This window comes from Equus przewalskii, chromosome 16, assembly GCF_037783145.1.
Source record: "Equus przewalskii isolate Varuska chromosome 16, EquPr2, whole genome shotgun sequence".
NCBI classification, from domain to species: Eukaryota; Metazoa; Chordata; class Mammalia; order Perissodactyla; family Equidae; genus Equus; species Equus przewalskii.
The window spans coordinates 72,179,329-72,200,088 of NC_091846.1; the positions used below are offsets into that span (position 1 = coordinate 72,179,329).

The 20,760-nt window shown below is 36.7% G+C and overlaps 1 long non-coding RNA gene across 4 annotated transcripts in view; it reads left to right on the forward strand.

The window, feature by feature from the left end:
• The window catches only part of LOC139076402 (uncharacterized), a 104,313-nt gene extending 85,037 nt beyond the window's left edge, over window positions 1–19,276 (forward strand). For all 4 annotated transcript variants that reach the window (XR_011527977.1, XR_011527975.1, XR_011527978.1 and 1 more), the window contains one exon: window positions 17,598–19,276. This is a non-coding gene — a long non-coding RNA (uncharacterized lncRNA). The remainder of the gene's footprint in view (window positions 1–17,597) is intronic.
• The last annotated feature ends 1,484 nt before the right edge of the window (window positions 19,277–20,760 follow it).

Genomic DNA, 20,760 nt, shown 5'->3' on the forward strand with positions numbered 1-20,760 from the left:
ACCCCACCATGCAGTTCCAACAGCTAGGCATTAATGCTGTGGCCTCCTGGAAAACCAATTGTTTCTAAAGGACATAAAATTAATTCTCCATTGGTTTGTCCCAGAGGCTTCTAAAGCTTTTCTCAATTAACTTCCAAATGGATGCCAGAGAGTGGCTGTGTCTTAGACTGGTTCATTTCTCACATTGAGTTCCTGACTTCCCAGGAGACCCTCCCTATCTTTAATACAGACAAAGCCTTCCTTCTAGATGGTCAGCCTAAACTCAACACTTGTTATACAACATCACCAGCTACTCGATCCTCTCCATACATAGGCAGTTTAATAGTCATTATTAATATTCCCATCTCAGTAGTGGAAAGAAGGCAGAAGTGACTCAAATCCAGAGATTCTTTTCCACATGTTTAAGCTGCCACAGGTGCAAAGGGAGGGATCCAGAAGGGATGCTTCCAAGAAAATTCACACTTTCTTTAAACACTAGAGCACTTGTCTCTAAACTTCTGACCTTAGCACATGGGCTGAAAGAAGTACAGAAACAACGATTTTAATTGCTCCTACCTTGGCCCTTTATTCTAAGTTTTACATCTTAATCTTAGCAATTAATATAATATGGAGAGAGAGAGAAAGAGAGAAAGAGAGAGAGATGAAGCTGTGGCTTCCTCAAAATCTGTCTCTTTGATTTGATTATTTTTAAGAACAAAAGACTCGGAAAGCAACTTTGACCTTTCCCCTAAATGCCTAAAAGAATTTAAGATAGAAGACCTGTCCAAGGAAGGAACTATCGTCATAGATAACTTGGGGTGTGGTAGACTGGGAGGAACCTTGCTAGGCCCATTTTTATCAAAGTTATTGACACTGACCCTGATATCAGTTTCCCTTCATTAAACCCAGCATCTATGGGGTTAAAACCAAAACACTCATTCCCTGCTTACTCCCTGACTTCCTGGCTCCAGAATCCACTATCCTCCATAGAGACAGACACTGCCAAGGACAAGAACCTGGATTCATTATCTCCTCCCCACAAAGAGATACAGGCTAGTGGGAAAGCTGCTGACCAGCAAGGTCATGGGTTCCCTCCTCTCTGCAAGTAGTCTCAAGACCAAAGACAAGCTGGTGGGGAAGCTCCAACCAGCAAGGCCATATGCTCCCCCTCCCCTCCCTAAAACCCCAAATAAAAACCCTTCCTTTTAGCTTTTTGGGGAGTTTTGGATTTCAGCGTTAGCTGCCCTCTCTCCTTGCTCAGCACTGTGCAAAAATAAAATTTCTATTTTCTTCCACTACCCCCGGTGCCAGAAATTGGCTTGCTGCACAACGGGTTAGCAAACTCACTTCAGGTCTAATATCGTTATCTCTCAGGTCATGTTGTCTATAGATGGCCCAGCAAACATTTGCTTACCAAACATGTGCTTTTTCATCTCCATGTGAATTGCCTTCCTCCCCTTTGAAATCCCAAACCACTACCCCCAACATCCTCCTTTGTCTTTAGCTGAAGATGTTGTTTAAGGTGGTGGCTTTGGCCATTTTGGTAAGTTACTTAGATTTCCTTTCTCCCATGTATACATGTTATTAAGCTTTGTTTGATTTTTCTCCTGTTATTCTGTCTTATGTCAATTTAATCCTTAGATAAGCCAGAAGAACATAGAGGATAGAGGAATAGTTCTTCCTCCCCTACAAAGCCAAGGGCAACTTTATCAAAGTACAGGAGAATTTCCACTTGTCCAAAGCAGAACTTTTCTAGGCAAGCATCCTTAGAATTTTTCTGTAGCAGATGGGTTCTCTCAAATGGCAGACTGAACTAGGCCAAGTTTTCCACACAAGCCGCACAGGAAGAAACAAAAAGGTATAAAGAAAAATCTCATACGATAAGGAAAAAAGCACTGGCATCTACAAGGAGCTGATGTGTTCTCTGGCCCACACGTGGCTCCTTTTTCTGAGCATCTTGATCTTATAATAGCTGTGTACCCTTGCATTTGACAAGCTCATGCCACTCTAACTCTCAGGACCAGAATAGGTGTTGTGGGTATGGTAGTGTAGGGGAGGAAGACATTTCCTCTACCAACTCTGGGTCCTTCTGGCCAGAAAACAAATTAAATTCACATGAAACAGAGTAGGAGAAAATTAAACAAAGCTTTATAACATGTATACATGGGAGAAGCTCAGGAAAATTGAGCAACTCACCCAAATGGTGGAAGCTCTCCCCTTAAATATGACCCTCAGCTAAAGACAAAGGAGGATGTTGGGGGTAGTGGGAGTCGATCATGCGTGGTTACCAAAAACGTACAGTGAACAAGATTAAGGTTATGATGCAGATTTGAGTCCTTGCCTTCCACATTGATGAGAGTTTCTAGAGATAAGGTCATCAGCCTTTCTTCCCAGTACAGAGAGGGAGACACATTTACAGATGGAGATTTCCTTTACAAATGTAAATATCTCTTAACAGAGGGTAGGTAAATTCTACTTTTCAGACTTTCTTTCCTATCTGCAGTTTTTAAAAGTAACCAACCCAAAATAATCCTCATGCCAAAGAGACATATCTTGGGGTGGCCAATTCCAGTCCCCCACAGTAGTGAGTGGCTAATGCCCTTCTCCTCTGTAAGTGGTTGGTAATTTGGAGAGCATAATCATTTAAACATTGAATATGGCTTTAGTTTTGATCCCCAGAGTGATGCCTTCCTGCCTTCCATCAGCAGCTTTACCTTATAGAGAGCCAATAAATCCAAGAAACTCACTCACAGACTTCTAATTGAGAATTTTTTGCCCTTGTGGGTAGAGTGTGGCACTAACAATAAGATATGTCAGCTCTCTGCTCTTGGTTCTCTCATCAGCTTAAACTGACACAGCAATTTGCCCCAAAACTCTGTCCAGCTAGAATGAGTTGATAGTGTTCCACTAAATCCATCATTTCAATGGAAGACAGAATTAGGGTTGTATGATGGAGTCAGTTATAGTTTCTTTTAGCCAACAATGTTTTAGTAAACTTTAACGACATATGGGATTTCTAGATAGAGATAACCAAGACACAGGAGCTCAAGTCTGTCTGTTTGAAAGCCACAGAACTCTGAAGAAAAGAAAACAAATGCTATAGGAAGAGACCTCTGCTATAGGGCTCTAGGAGAAAGGATACAGGATGCAGAAGACCAAGCACTGAATCTGGCTGTTTTTTGTGATTTGGGTTCTTTTGAAATTCTTTTCTGGGCATCTTTTTTCTCATATATAACATCAAGATAATAACTCTTAGCCAAAAGAATTGTAATGACCGAACAAAATCATATACCTAGTATCCAAGAGGCACTCCGTGACTGGATGAATAAATGTGTAAGAGCACATACCACATCCTCCTACTTTATATGTGCTCAGTAAATGTTTATAATACAATCACTATAAACTACATGAGTATACCCTCATAATATTTAAAGGTCTTCACCATATAATCTCAGAGTAGTGGTACAGGGAGGAGGGCCAGAGACACAGGTTAATTACATTGTGGGGAGGGGGTGGGTGTGTGCTTGTGTGTGTGTTAAAGAGAGAGAGAGCTTTACTGCAAAATTCCTCTAAATTTTTTGGGAGGAGATAGGTGGAATATGTAAAATAAATGTGGAACATGGATCACACAGGGTGTTTAAAGACAGTCTTCCTGATTGTCCCATCATACATCATATTTTCCAACTCCACAACAGCATAAAAGTTGTCAGAAACCTGCTAGTATCTAGTTAACCAAATTATTTAATATGTGGGACACTGATTGCATAATCTCCACTACTCAGGGATACCTAAGTTTCCTTTTACAAATGAAGCAGACTCTCTAAAAAGACCATCCTTCCTATGTCTCTATAACTTCATTCACTGATGATAATAAAATGCAATCTTCCCTTCTCCAAATATTTCTATAAAAGAATAAGAGAGTCTACCTCTCCTAGAAGGAATCTGAATCAGCATTACCCAAACTCAATTGCAATACAATAGTTGCTGTAAAAATTTAATAAACTATACTCACCAAAAATTAAACTGTAGTCAGTTTGGCAAATACTAGGTTTTAAAATTAGATAAATCATCTTGGAATGACTGATATGCTAATTACTATTGTGATAGATACAGTATCATGTCAGAAAACTTCCTTGAGTGGGCGATGTCAGTTATGATAGGCTACCATCTTATTTTTCACCAAGTATTTTAAGTAAATGTACAGTGTCCTTTGTTTGCAATTACAGGCCGTACAGCAGTGACTGAGAGCCCAGACTTGGGATCCAGATTGCCTGGGTTTGAATCCCAGCCCACCACTTTCTAGCTGCAATATCTTGAACAATCACTTAACCTCTCTCAGTTTTCTCATCTGTAAAATGGGATTTAAAATACTACCAACCTCATGGCGTAGCTATGAAAACCAAATGAGATAAAGTTTACAAAACACTAGTGCCTGGCACACAATAGATGCTACAGAAGCTAGTCTTGTATATAAAGAGAAATTGCATGGAGAAAATCTTTGTGTGAAATGCAAATTGCTTAAGTACAATTTTCCCCTTTACTTGGGCTTGTTAGGCATGCTTAAATCCTCACTGAAAGTTTCAGAATTGCCTATTTCATTCCATGTCAAGTTAGAAAAATGTGTAAAAGGGAAAGGCGAAATAAATTCTAGTTATGTTTTAGAGAAATGAGGGATTTATGGCATATTGGGGACAGAAGAGTGAATACACACTCATGGATGGGTTTTGTACAGCTGCATTTCCATGGGCAAGTTCAACATGAGTTAGGAATGTTATTGTAACTATTTTAAAGGTGAGCAATTTGAAAAAGAGAGAAATTAGGTAATCGTCTAAGCACATACTTCAAATATTTGGCAAAGCTAAGATTTGAACACAGGCATCCTTGCTCTGGAATTCACTCTCTAATCATTAGAATTTTAGCTTAATCTTATAACAACATGTCAAGTAACTGATTTTAACTATACAGGTTGGCAATGGAAAACTTGTTGGCACAGATGAAATAATACTTTGAAGACAGTGAAATCTGGAAATCTTTTTGTTTTACTCTCCTTATATCTTCTTTATTCTCTCTAAATAACAATAATTCTCTGCAGCTGGTCATGAAAATTCAAGTCTAGACTTTACAATGTATATTTGATTTTGACACACACGTTTTGTAGGGAAATTTTATAATAGAGAAATTAGGGACTTAGATTATAAACTGCTGTTTGTCACATTTAATTGATATTTTGGTTGTTTCCACATTGTGTGGATGTGAGGGTGATGCTATGGTATTCTTGGGTGTTCTGAGTGTTTCCTAAAACTATAGAAAGATGTGGCTGATGAAAACTATTTTTAGAAGTGCTGAAATGATTTCAGCATGAAAGGGAAATTTAGCAGCAATGAAATGGAAGATATTCCAGGCCTCAGATATTGAAGAAATGCCTGAAATTCCACTTATTCACTAGACTGCTATTTCTCATGCTGAATGTGAGCTGAAATAAGAAGTCACATGGCACATATATATTTTTGTATAAAAGTGAACACTCAGATTGCTCTGAGTGGATATGTGGGCACATGGAAGTGGACTTTTAGTCGCTTAACATTCCCGATTTCCCAATGAGAACAAGGACTGACTTGGTGGGGAGAGGGAAGTCATAGTGTTACATCTTTACTTATCTACACACTTCCCCTCAGTGATCATATCCCTGTCCAATGGCCTTGGGTTCAATCTCTTTTCTGGTGATTCCTAATGTTATATCTCCACCTCTTATCTACACAGTGAGTTCATGTGTCCAAGTGCCTGCTCAATGTCTCCTCATGGAGCCCACGTAAACATTCTGACTTAACTTCTCCAAAACAGAATAATCGATTTCTCCCTACACTCCCAAAGACTTTGCCTTCCACAGTCTTCTGCATTTCAGCAAATGATCTTGCCGTCTACTGAGCTGCTTAGGCTAGAATCGTAGGAAGTATCCTTAATGTGTCCCCTTCTTAAAGCTAACATCTCATTGATTAGCAAATACTATCAATGCCACCCCCAGAATATAGCAGAAATTCTTCCACTTCTTGCCATTTCTACTGTTACTACTTTAATCAAACCATCACCATCCAACCATAGATTCTCACCTAGATTTTTGCATCATACCTGAATTAACCTCCTTGCTTCTACTTTATTACCTGATCGTCTATTCTCCAGACAATGGCCAGGATAATATATAGCTTCTGGAGATAACAACGCAGGATTAATAACAGGCCAGAGGAGCTGATCCACCTACTATTTTGACCATTGATACATAGGAGTAACATAAATTATTAATAAACAGTTCCCAAAGAGGCAAGAAGAATTCTTGTGCAATGGTGCTTCCAGAGAAAGCCATTGTGGGAAGCACATTGTGGAGGAAACCCTTGTGGAGATCACAATGTACGTAGTTAATTGAGTTCAAGCTTAAAAATCATTGGGAGAAAAGGAGAAAACCTATTTGAGTGTGTTTATCGTACTTCACACCCTAGTCACAGGTAATCGGCCCTGTTCCTATTTAATGTAGTCAACATAAGCATAGAGGAAGGCCCACACCTCACCTATCCTGTCTACTCTGACTTTGCAGTGGGAAATTAAATGAATTGGAACCAAGAACTGGATCCATTACTCTCTGGAGGGCTATACATCGCACTTGAGAATCTCTATTTTATAAGTTGCTAAAATGCCACTCCAACCCAGTTGTGCACTCCATGCCAGGGGAGAGAATGCTCTGCCAGAGGTCAAGGGGAAACAGGAGTTCACTAGTCCACAGAGGGTCAACGGAGGAAGGCATTTGGTCATTTTGTGGATGAGATAAATTATTATATATGGAACCTAACAGACAAAATACTGTTTTCCTTAGGTAGCACTTTTCTTCCAGCTCGTGTAGCTGATGTGGAAAAATAAAACTGGAATTTATTCCAGATTGTGAGGTACACTGCCAAGTGCAGGGTAGAAACAGGGTAAGATCAGATCAAAGCTAGTGGAAAGATAGCAGTCAGCCTAAGACTTTCCATTCTCTGCTCTTTCTGCCTCCACTGGAAAAGAGAAGCACTAAAGGTTATGTGTAATCTGGGTTTATAAACCAGCATATGAGACCAGATAGACTTCGTGGAAAATATAACTACTTGTAGTCATTAAAACGTGTTTTCTAAATAAATAGCCCCTTACTTGAGAATTTAGCAAGGCAATGATGACTGTAGTATTCAGATTAGGGGTTTTAGATTCTGGGTTTTGCTTGGAGCTATGACTAAGAGGTGTTTATTTTTTTCTCTTTTAAAAATTGGAGTATATTTTCTAAATACCTTTGTTCAAATGCAGAGTTTTTGAAGGGAGGTGTGGGGTTAACTGCTCGCACTAACATTCAGTCTTTGGTGTCACACCACCTTAATCAGATACACACCTGAATGATCACTACTCTCTCTGTCAACAGAAGAGGATAGATGGCAGGGAGCAGATGGTGTGACTAGCAGAGTGAACAAAACTATAGGAAAGGGAGAAAAATGGAATTCATTGCCACATGTCCAGAAAGTATTGGATAAGTTATGGTACTTATCACTCAAAGTATATGATTCCAAAAGCTCATTTATATGCTATGACCCGTTGAGTGTGCTGAGTCATTCTTCATCAGATTAAAAATGAAGTAATAAAAAAAGGAGAGTGACACCATGTTACATAGGATTATAGTTTTGTTTTTTTTAATCAAAGATTAGCAGGTTGTGTTCTATTGTCTTACATGCCCAGCTTCTCCCAATCTATTGCTTTCGGAAGGTGGAATGACAAAATTCAAATTTCAAATTCAGCCAGAGAATGAATAGAGTGGAGATGACCCAGCCTGGAAAAAATATGTCTGTTGGAGTATTACCGTAACACAGGCCTCGCTGTTCAAGCTGTCAACACAGATAACCAGAATGAGTAGGAAGGATCGAGTGAAGAGGTATCTAAATGAATATGGAGTTCTTAGTCTTTCAACTCATTGTAAAGAAAGAAAAATACTACCTTTGTGAAGAAGAGAGAGAATTCTTATATATTTAAATTTTAGGACTCATTTAATTTTCATCTGTAAATTGAAATAGGAGATTGTAAGAATAAATGGCAGCCTTTGGAAATCATCTGGTCAGGATCTCACAGAATAGTTATGGATTAGAACTGTACCGGGTCAAGTCTCTGACGTGAAATCTACTCACTCAAAGAAATCCCTTACTTGATATATGATCTATTTATTCATGAATTGTTTTTAAAGTTTTGGGTTTTCTAAATATTAAGCCCATGAAAACAAAACATCAAGATAATTTTGGAATGAAATATAGAGGCTACTCCTTTGCATGCTTCAAAAAAGACTACAGTAGGGGGCTGGCCCCGTGGCCGAGTGGTTAAGTTCGCGCGCTCCGCTGCAGGCGGCCCAGTGTTTCGTCAGTTCGAATCCTGGGCCCGGACATGGCACTGCTCATCAGACCACGCTGAGGCTGCGTCCCACATGCCACAACTAGAAGGACCCACAACTAAGGATATACAACTATGTGCCGGGGGACTTTGGGGAGAAAAAGGAAAAAATTAAAAAGAAAATCTTTAAAAAAAAGACTACAGTAATCTTACGAGCAATGGTGACTGGGAATTGCCTGCTATTGATCATGAATGATCAGGTTAATGGTCTTTGTAATTAATAAACAAAGATTGGGGTCTTGAAAGGTCTGACAGAGTATAAGCTTTGAGATTCTTGTACTGTAGTAAAGATGTGTTTTGAAAAGAAATCTATAAAACAGAAATTTTAATTTAAGTGCCCAATACATTGATTAGCTATTGAGCACAAGGAACAGGCCAATCTAATATCTGCCAATTTTATATTTAAAGCAACATGCTCCATGTTATGAATTCTGCCCTGTATTTCAAGGAACATGATGAATTTGAAATGCAGAATTTGGATCAGTTATTTATGGCACTACATCAACTGTTCCCTATAGACCCAGTTCCTTTCAAATTGTTTCGAAGTACTAAGGGCAACGAAAGCTTTCTTTAGAGGTCACAGGCTCTCACCAGTGAGTGGCTGCGTGTATTGTCCACTGTGAAACAACAGGGTACCCAAGAACTTTACCCTGAGTTTGTCCGATGTTTTAGTTGGTCTATACTGCAATATGTACGAGTTATCTTCCTTTGCATCAGTAATGTGTCCTTTCTGATTCTGGGGAAGCTCTGGTACCAAGAAGCAGAGAGATTCATTTAGGAAATGGAAGCTCTTCCACAGGGCGTGTGATTTTGGGGGGACAACTTGGGGGAAGATTTGTGGCGGAGACCTTCACTCTGGTCATGCTGGTGTAGATTTTGGGGTTCCCCCATCCTCACACTATGATAACACCTCTTTTTGGTGGAAGAAGAGAGGATAGTTTCACTGACTTTGTGTGTTTAACTTGAAGTCAGGTCATAAATCTTCAGATTGTAGCTGTAATCACACCCCCAGGACTGTCAAAATGAACTTCTTTGTCACTATTTCTTGTGGGAAAGTTGCACTTCATATGTACATTTTAGGTTGTACGTGTTTTTACAAGAAGCTATCTCTCATATATTTTTTCACATATTTACATGCTTTATTTTAATGTCGTAGAGTAAAATTTTGTGAATTTTTACCAAAGGTATTATATATTAGAATAAATTTATTTTCTAGGTAATTTTATAGCTTTTGTTTCTCTTTTGAGTGAATTTTCTTTTTCTTTTTCATTTTTTATTTGGTTATTATTACTGAAAATTTCTAATATTTAAAAGGTAATTCTGGTCTCATAAAATTGATCAATTTTAATTAAATAATTCTCTTGAGATTTTAATGTTGGCAATCATATCGTGTAATAGTGATTCTGTCATTTTATTTTTGTATTTCTTTTTATTGTATTATTACATTGGCCAGGATATCTAGTGTAATGCTGTATTTTAGTGATATTATCAGATAATCTTAATTTTTTCCCTGAATGTAGTAGAATTCACCAAATATTCACAAAGTTTTTTTTAGCTAATGTCATTTATTAGATTAATGACCATCATGTCTAATCCTAATCTGTTAAGTTTTTATTATGAATATTTTAATTTGATAAAACATTTTGCATATATTAAGATGATCACTTTTTTTCTTTTTTCTACTAATGGCACACGTTATGTTATTCAGTTTTCTAGAATGAAATAATCTTGTACTTCTATGATATGGCTACTTGGTTAAGATACATTTTTTAAAAACACATTGCTGAATTAAATATAGCTATAGTTTTAGTTAGAACTTTTGCTCTCTTTGGAGTTGGAAGCCTTGTGAAGTAAGTTAGGAAATCTTCCTACTTTTTCGTTTTAAAGAAGAAAATGCATAAGATTGAAGAAGAGTTTGCATAAGATTGCTGTTCCTGTTCCACGAAAATTAGAAAGCATATGCCTAAGACTGTGCCTCTCCTTCCTGTATTTTTGGGAGGGGGATTTGATTCCTTACAAGAGATTTTCTTTACTATATATTGGACTAGTAAGGTGTGCGTGTGTGTTTAGATTAATTTGCTGCAGTGCATGCACTTTCTAGTCGTTTGCCCATTTAACTTAGACTTTAGGCTTCTATGTGTGTTGCAATAAAAATGTTCCTCATATGATTTTAGTCATTTTTTTCTCATGAGATAAACTCCTTTTTAAAAAATTTTTACTACTTCTTTCCTTCCTTGTCTATTTTACTGACTTTTTTTTTAAATAAAACTTTTTTGTTTTGATGACGGTTTCTGGGAGCTTTTTTGTTTGCCTACATTCATTTTTTTATTTCATTTCATGCATTTCATGCATTACCCATATTTTTCATTTTATTTGAATTTATTGTAATCTTTTCTTACTCTTCAAGCTAAATGTCGACTTAATTATTTTCAGTGTTTCTTGTTTTTTAATAAAAATGGTTAAGACTATAATTTTCATTTAAGTATAGCTAAAGCTATATTTGATCACATTTTATAAAAATTGCTTTTGCTATCATTTGATTATAAGTATTTTGTAGTTTTCGCTATGACATTATTGTTTGACCTATGCATTATGAAGAACGATTTTGCTGTTGCTTCCAAATACTTGGGGAGTTAAAATTTTTCATTTATTTGTTACCAAAGAGGTTATAATGAACTAGACAAGTTTTAAAAAGTACAAAAAGAAATGTTGTGAAAATTTGTCTTCCTTCCTCATCCTGAACTAGCTATAACCCCTCCCTGGATGCATTCACTATACTTGAGTGTCCTTCCAGATGTTTCTCTGCATGTCTAAACGTTACCTATGTATTCTTTCTTCCATACGAATAGAGACAAGATATGTGATTTAATTTTCATTTTAACAGTACATCTAGAGATACCATCTTCTCTATAAAACGGTAAGGTAGTCTATTGTATGAATGTAGCATAATTTATTTAACTTGTCCCATATTGGTGGGCATATAGGTAGTTTTACTATAACACACAATGGTTATAATGAATGTCCTTATGTATACGATACTTTACAAATGTGTAAGATAAATGCCCAGGGAACAAATTGCTTAGTCACAGAGTAAGTACCTTGTATTTTTGATGGTTATTGTCAAATTATCTTCCACGGGGGTCATAAAAGTGTATGTTTCCGTCAGCAGTGTATACTTTCAAGAACACTTTGTATTTTTTTTTTTACTGGAAACTGCTCTTTGTTCCTCCAATATATAATATATATTAAGAAAACTTTCACGCTGTCTGTGATGTGAATTGAAAATATTTTCCCAAATTTACATTAGTCTCTGACTTTATGAAATCTTTCATAAAGAATCTGAAAATGTGTATGCATTAAAATTTATCAGTGCTTTATTTTGTCATTTGTGTTTTGTTTCATACTTAAAGATGCCATGCACACTATAGAATTTTCAAACGACATCTACCTCTCATGCTTTTATTTTTGTACTTTTCCTTTTATTTGCCAATTTTTTCATTCATTTGTCTATCTGGATTTATTTTAACGGAAAATGTGAATTAAACTTTAAAATTATTATTTTTCCTTCAGTTGACTCCCCAGTTTTCTCATTGGTTAAAAAAATGCATCTTTCCCATTGATTTGAAATGTCACCTTTATTATATTCTGAACATTCCTCTCTCTTTCAATCCTTCAAACTCTCTACTGTTTGGACAACCCTGCCTTTTGGTCTCATGATCCTGGTCTTTCAAAAACTGTCTTTTGACTCTCCTCCAAGACAAGGAAAACCTCAGGCTCTAGACATAAATCTCTGCTTATCTCTCCTGTTATGGGCAAAATACCTTTCATTCTTTCCTCATCAACCTAGAGAAAAACAAGATATGATTAATTGCTTTATCTAATTCTTCTGTCACAGATGGAATAGATATGGCAATAAACGCAAGTAGAATAATTGTACTTAAAAACACTTGCTCCTCATAAAAATATTATCTTGTAAATTATTGGTGTTATAAAGTCTTGTAAAATAAGATGGTTTAAATTGTATGAGGTTGTTTAATCAAATATAATTTTGTGACCCTCCCTCCCCCTTCTCTGATGAAGTCGCCATGATTTTCAACTTGTGAATAACTCTTATAAAACTTAGAGGTCTATGGAGAAGATTCTGTGGAGTTGGCTGACATGCTGGGCGTCCAGTTGGCACTGCTACATCAACGAGAGCAGCTACAGTTGTATCTGTTTCATTCAATGTAGTTTTTCATAAAATGTTATTTGAAAGAATTTTCTGATGCTAAAAATCTTTGAAGATACTAAAATGGACTTTGTTTTGTTGAAGACTAATTTACATGTATTCTAAAAATATTTAAATTAAGGTTCAGATTAGGCTTCAATTGATTGAAAAGCCATCTGTAATTATTCTATGGTTCATGATGTGACCTTTCCTCCACAATCTCCTAATACCTTCTGTAAACCTCTTCATTATAGTTCTCCAGAGAAACAGAACCAATAAGATGTAATATAGATTTACTATAAGAAATTGGCTCATGCAATTACAGAGGCTGGCAAGTCCCAAGATCTGCAGTTGACAAGCTGGAAATCAGGAGAGCCGATGGTGTAGTTTCAGTTTGAGGGCCGGCAGGCTCAAGACAGAAACACCCATGATAATGTTCGACCAAATGTCTGGGCACTCCATGGCCCAGATGAGTTGACACATAAAATTAACCCTCACAACCTCCATGAGTGAACTTACCACATTTTGCATCTAGAACATGTAGAAAGGCATAAAGTCAGTGAGTAAGTTTTGAGGCGTATGTATTTTTAGTAGCAAGTACTGTGTTTGATCTATAAAAAGCATCAAAGAATCCTGAATGAAGTAATGAATCAATTAACATTGATAAAACTATATATGTTGAGCTAATGATTATAAACCTTTTGGCAAGAATTTGGATTCCCTTTTAACAGAAAATTCAAATGAATTATCCTAGCTGGAGATATATTAAACCATGTTTTTAACTAATTTAACAACTTTTTTTAGAATAAATAATTTGGCTGACTTCCCTATTAAAGCTGGTTCTAGAATCCCTAAAATAATCTCAACCATAGCCCAAGTGGTAAATTGTCCAGACATATTTAAATTTCTCTAAGAGAAATGAAAGCAATATATATTAATATATTTAATACATATTAAAATTTGTTTAGATCAAATGTAAAAAGTCTGAATTTATAATATTTTAGTGACTTTAGATATATCTGCGGATCTTTTAGTCACTTTCATAATTAATTTTGTGTGAGGCTTTTTGTTCCTCATTTTCCCCAGACATAGGATCCACAAGGTGAAATGGCATGCAGCTAAAGATGGTCGTCTTTTTGAGTGTCTGGCTAGCAAATCCTTGGACCTGAAGAGGATAATTGTAGAATTAGGGACCCTTAGACAGTCTGCCTCCTGCTCAACATCGTCTCATTCAACCAGTTCTTTCTGTGTTCTCAGACTTTAGGGTCCATGACATAAAGAATAGAAAACTTGAAAAGTAATGTCTGTGTACAAATAACCTATCCTTTTTTTCTCGCACAGCAGTGAAAAGCATCGCAAAGGTGATTAATATGGATCCCTTAAGTTGTTAAATGCCTGCAGCCTAGTCCTCATTGAGGGATTTTTCTTCGATTTAACACAAGGCTACCTCCTTCACTATAAACTTTTGTTGTTGTGCTGGGAAATTAGTTTGGTCTTAAATTTTCTTCTGTGAATAATAAAACTGTCCTTGGAGACTTGATTCACAGGCAAATTCTCCTTAGAAAAACATCACTTGAATTTGAAACATTTGTAAAACCATTGCTCTTTGGGACTACTGGCTTCTGACCTCTGAATCCTCAGAATTACCTAAGACCACAAATGTACCTAATCACTGCCTACACAGAACATTCAGTGGCGCCCTTAATTCCTCAATTGGTCTTACCTGCTGCAGAGCTTACGCTTCTCGTATCCTAGATAGAGTCCTCGAGGGTTGAGGTCTTCCCATCTTATTATTTCAATCTTCAGCTGCTCCTAACTTGCATCCCAGATAACTCATCTTAAACTTCTCTTTCTACGGGAGGCTTGTGCCTGAGTGCAGCTTCCATATCTCTAGGTGCCCACATCTGAGTATTGATATAATGTGTGTCCCTTTTAGCCCTCATTTTTCTTAAGAAGAGGAAGGTACCAAAACCATGAGGTGGTGACACAAACTGTAATGCTGGGATTGAATCAATGTACACCGGAGCTACCTAAGAAAGAAGCTTTCAACCTACAGGCAATGTAGGAGAAAACTAACAGGTCGAAGAAAGCAGTTTAAATGATATCTCTAATAATATTGATTTTAAGGGAAGAATAGAAAAAAATGAGAATAGTTTGCAGAAAAATACTATCGCATAGACCTAGAATTCTATATTAATTAAATTATTTTGATACACATTGTTCACTGTCCTTTCCCCAAATGACCAGAAGAAAAACCTGTTGGTTAAGCAAACTAAGTTTAATAGACTTGTGACAGTAAGGAGAAAACCACACTGATAGGGTCTTAAGAGAGTCTCTCAGTAAAGAAACTATGGAAGTGTATCTATAGATGTTTTAGGACCTGGGATAGGTGATTTTAAGGTGTGTATTTCAAGGTGGATATTTAAGGTGGTATTTCAAGAACCAGCTGGAATTGGGCAAAGTTTATAATACAATCGCTCTGGCTTTGCAGGCACATCAAAGAGATGAGAATCTTGAAGTGAGTCTAGATGAGTAGACTTAGTCTTAATAAGCAAGCAGTTTGATTGCATCATAGCCTTATCTTTCAGAAGCAGGTCATTCCTGGAGCGAAAAAGGTAGGCTACTTTTGCTTGATCTCAGTGTAGGAAAACATGGGAAAGTAAGCTGGTATTGTTTAATGAAGGGACAGGAATTATGCTGGTTTAAGTTCTTCATCATGAGCTGACCTAGGATAGCGTTGTATATATTTTTAGAGAGAAATATGAAAAGAAAATTATAAGGAAATTTTTCTCAGCTGTCTACTAGTATACACATCCACACCCCAACACATATTCGTACACGCAACAAAATACCATAGTCAACATTTACTATAGAGCTTCTGGTTTGAAAGGAACCATCAAGGCACTCTGGTGTCCCATTGGAGCTTGGTTTACTCAGTAGTTTCTGGAGTACATTGTTTGAATAATTTGACTCCAACATTTGTGTTGTAGTTATTTTGAAAACCTTTCTGGGGGAAAAAAAATAACCACAATGCAATTCTCTTTAGTTTTAGTAAGATAAAGAGATCCAGAAATGTCAAGGTATTTGGATGTTCTTTCAGTCCATCCTTGATGGGTGGTGGGGCAGCATGCCTAGGTCTATCCTAAAGCAGGCTATAAAAAGAGTGAAAATAGTTACCTTGTAAAGATTCTCCATTATTTCTTAGCCAAAAAATCCTTACGGAATGACTCAAGAAAATTTCGTGTCTTTGTTTTTGCCTAAGATTTAACTTAAGGAACATTTTTCTTATTGGCATAGGCCTGAAGAATCAATAACATATTTGCCATAAAATAATAATTCCTTCCATGTATAAAAAACTTAAAATACCGCGGAACATTTTCATATACCAAATCTCATCTTGCCAGTGTTAAAAACTATCTGTGAAAGATGGAAAGCAATTTTTAGAGTGAGATGCAGAAGTGTTCAAGGTCATTCCACAAGGAAGCAGAAGAGTTGAAAGTGGAAATCAGTCCTCTGACAATTAGTTTAGCACTCTTTCAACTATATCATACTGCTTTAAATATACCAGTGTGACTGTAAGATATGGCCATAATGAAGATAGAAATATCTCTCTTTAAAAAAGTAATTATTTTTATCCCTGGGATGCTTCCTAGACAATTTGGATTTCTGGATATGAGAAAAAAATTAAATTTCGGGCCCCCAGCCCCATAGTCTAGTGGTTAAGTTTGGCGTGCTCTAGTTCAGTGGCCCAGGTTCGCTTCCCAGGCATGGACCTACACCATTCATTAGTGCCCATGCTGTGGCAGCAACCCACATACAAAATAGAAGATTGGCAGCAGATGTTAGCTCAGGGTGAATCTTTCTCAGCAAAAAAAAAATATTAAATTTCTTACTAGTCACCTGAACTCTCTTTCACTAAGTGTCTGTGGGATGAGCGGGTGAGAAAGAGATTTAGCTTGAGGCCCTATTATGCTGTTCGTTTAAATGTGGTTCTTCTCCAGGTGAAAGCCCTCACGTCAGAGCATTTCAAATATTGGAGGTAAAGAATTAGTTTAATTTTTAAAATTTCAATACTTCATGGCTCTATACTTTTATAAAGTACAATGAAAACAAGTTATAGAATAAGAAACTGGAAAAAGATCCCACAAAATACCAACCCACATTTAAAAAAATTTTTGCATTCACTATAGATAACATTACCAAAGTTACTTTAAAACTTTCAAAATGCTTAGTCACACTTTCTGTATTTATCTCACCATGGGCCTAAACAGAATAGCACTGGTCCAGGCCACACTTTGAGGAAACCTGCTTTAAGTCGTGGGCATGCCTAGGCCATAGATGCTGATGAATTTGAGGAGTGCAAAGGAGATCTTCACAGAGCTCAGAATGCCATGGGGGAGAGGAAACACCCTCCCTTGTTGAACTGTGGCCATTAGCTGGCAAGTCTCCTTACTTAGACACTCTCCTTCCTTGCACTTTATCCCTGTCTCTCAAAGCACTTATTATCTTCCATGTTGAATTTGTAATGTTTTATGCTTGTTTTCTTTCTGTTTCTAAAATGTAAGCTCTTTTAAAAGAAGATCTGTGTCTAACTGACATGCGTACCCTAACCAGCCCAGCACCTTGTGTATCAGAGATCAATAAATTCTGACTCAGTGCATGTACCCCTCTTCATAAATATAACAAAGTGATACAAATCAAATTACCATCTAAATCGACTTACTGATGATCAAGTACAGACAGCCTAGTCTTAAATTGTAAAAGGCTCAAATCCTTCTAAAGATACAATAGTCAGTTGGTGCTCTGGGTGTTATGGGTTAAACTGTGTCCCCTCAAAACATACATTGAACTCCTAACACGTAGACCTGTGAATGTTACCTTATTTGGAAATAGAGTCTTTGCAGATGTAGTTAGCTCAGATGAGGTCATTAAGGTGGGCCCTAATGCAATATGTCTGGTATCCTTCTAGGAAGAGAAGATAGACACATAAGACATGACCATTTGAAGACAGAGGCAGAGACTGGCGTCCTGCATCCACCAACCAAAAAACACCTGGGCCTACCAGAAGCCACAAAAGGCAAGGAAGGATCCTCTGCAGAGGGTTTTGAAGAACCATGATCCTGCCAATACTTTGATTTTGGACTTCTGTCTCCAGATTTATAAGAGAAGAAATATCTGTTGTTTTAAGCTACGCAGTTTGAGATACTTTGTTACAATAGCCTGGAAAACCAATACACTAGGAGATCTGAAAAATTGCAATGGTGGTTTCCAAGTGGAACTTACTCAAAGCCTGAACAACAGACAGAAAACCTTAGAAATTCAGTTCTTGGGCTGAGGCTTTGGGCCAGGGGCTGACTGATTCTGTGCCTACGAAGAAGGAGATGAGTACAATCTACTTAGCAAGCACCTGGCTCTGAAAGCCAAACTGGCTTAGACCCAGAGAAGTAAATACCAGGCAAAAAAGTGGCTTTGCTACCAGTGCCTGGTACATAGAGGTACCTGTCTGTACACATGAAGGAGAGACGTGACATCCTCTATTAACACTTTAGATGTGCCGGTGTGTCCTGTGCTACTTCAATCCTTTTTTCTTGAACATCACTAATTATTTCCTGGAAGGATGGTAACGCATTTGTAAAGAACCACCTAATTGTCAACCTTTTTACTCTAACTATAATTTTTCTTTATGGTATTCCAAAAAAAAAGAAAAAAGAAAATATTGCTATTTACAGGATTTTAGTTAAAATGCTTATCAAAATAACACTCAAATATAAAACTGCATTCAAAAGGCATATAATAACTTGAAATTTGAAGCCTTATAGATCAATCCTGTATTGATCCAAACAGTTTAAAAGCTTGTTAGGAGTGGATTAGCAGTAATGCATTAAGCAGTAATGCATTAAGTACAGAGTGATGCTTTTAAAATTTGTAGAATCAAGCATATGAAATCATTAGTATATATCCATTAAGTACAACACACTACTTATAAAATGTATGGAATCAAGTATATGAAGCTGGTACTACACGAATATTAATTCTCAATTCTAGATTTATTTAACCATAACTTGTTAAAGGAGAAGATCTTAAATCCATAATAAAACCTGGAAAAAATATGAAGAAAAACTCAAGTGGAAACAAGAACAGATAGAGATGGATGAGCAGATTTAAAACAAAGTAACGAAACAAAAGCAATCTATTAAAATATCAACTGCCCTTAAAAGTGAAAAGAAGACCTTAAAATTGAACTCAAGAGTATAACTTTTAGATGCTATTATACCAGTAAAAGAAGAAGCAGTTATCTGCAATATTTTTAAAGGTCAAGGATATATTAAGAAATAGGTTGGCAAGAACAAGAGTGGCAAGATGCCATGTGTGCTCTAGAAAGGTGTCTCTCACCTCGGCTGCCTGCTGGTCCTCCCTGATGACGGATAAGGAGCCAGCCGCAGCGGCTGTGAGCAGTCAGGAATGTGGTCACTGAAGGTGCCATCAACATTCCCCGCGTGTCTTGCTGTATACAGAAGTCAGTAATGGAAAAGACTGAGCAATTCTAGGAAAATATTTCTAGTCTGCAAAAGTCAAGCGAATCTAATAACAAATTGAACTGCTAAACATGGACACTCCTTTGGAATAAAACTTAAAAGTCAAACAAAAGTTTTTAATCATGTGATCCTGCCTCCACTTCTCAAATTTGCTATATCACTGGTAAATATCAAATAATGATAAGTGCTATGGAGGGAAACAGAGTGGGGAAAGGGGCAAACTGTGTAAAACTGCTCCTTGCATTCGTTTCAGAGGAGCCAAAGACCTGCTAAACAAGCTCAGGGGAATTGGCAACAGAAAACTTTGTAAGATCTTAAACTGCTGGTAAGTCATGTGCCATGAAAAGAAGACATGGCATCAGAATATCTGGATTCAGAGAGGAAATTAACCTTTTAGCATCTGCATATTCTCTCCATCACCAAGAAGAACTTCACTTTTTTCTTTTTATTTTTTTTCAGTCTACTTTGAAATACTCTTCAGCCTTCTTGTCTTATCATTGCTTCACTCCAAATTATATTCACTGTTTTTGTCTATTTCTCCTACTAAAATGCTTTTCCAAATTCTTCTTTGTAGCATACATATTGAGCAATATGTACAACTTTTTTTTTCTTTTCTTTCCCCCAATTCCCTAAAGCATGTGACTCTGGCAGAAAGAGAGAGAGAAAGAGAGTCTTCCTTCAGTTAAATTTTATAAAGTAGTAAATATACATCACATAGCAGAATACTGATAAATTTGTTCTATGAGTGCCTTCAAATAGATACATTTATGTTCAAAGAAAGAACTGTAAAGCTAACTTATCATAACAAGTGTTTCTACTTTAGAGTCTCTAAAGTATTTTTGGAAATAAACTCATTAAATTTTATGTGCTTGTAAAAAATACAGTGTACAAAGTTATTTAGTAATCATTCATAGTTTCAGAACCTTTTCCAAAGAAAAGATATAGCATCTGCTCCATATTTATGCACATATATAAAGTCTTCTAATACCCTTAGCCTTTGAGTGGCTGCCTAGCAGATAAGATGGACTGTTTCAATGTAGATTTAAACCTCTGAAAAAGAAACAAGAAATTGGTCATGACAGTTAATAAAGGAGATGTTCAATGAATGTTGAATAAATGAGTGAAAGAGGGCTTACTAAAAATTCTTGTTATAGAAGCCCAGCTAAGCTCTCACGCTTGTTCAGCTCTCTGTTAGGCATATCTTTATTATCTTACTTTTGCTTTCTTCACAAAAATTACACTTAAATATTTGGCCCTTTTTTAAGCAACAAACTCAAACCTATTTCCTTTGCCTCAGCAGTCTGTCCTCTGTCCTGTTGCAGATTAAGGCTGTCCACATGTAAACCTGCCCTGGATTCAGAATACCAGCTCAAACATTTCATTCTTGCTCTGAAATTTTAAGAATCTGCCACTTTCTGTTGTCTTTGTAGCACCTAACACATAAGCTCTTGTACTGTGATAATGTGATCATATCTTATAGTTTTAGTAGACTCATTAAATTAGTAAATGTGTATTTAATATTGAATGTATTTCAAGAAGACTTATTGGTACTAAATACACAGAAATGAGAGACATAAGATTACCTCCTATACAGGG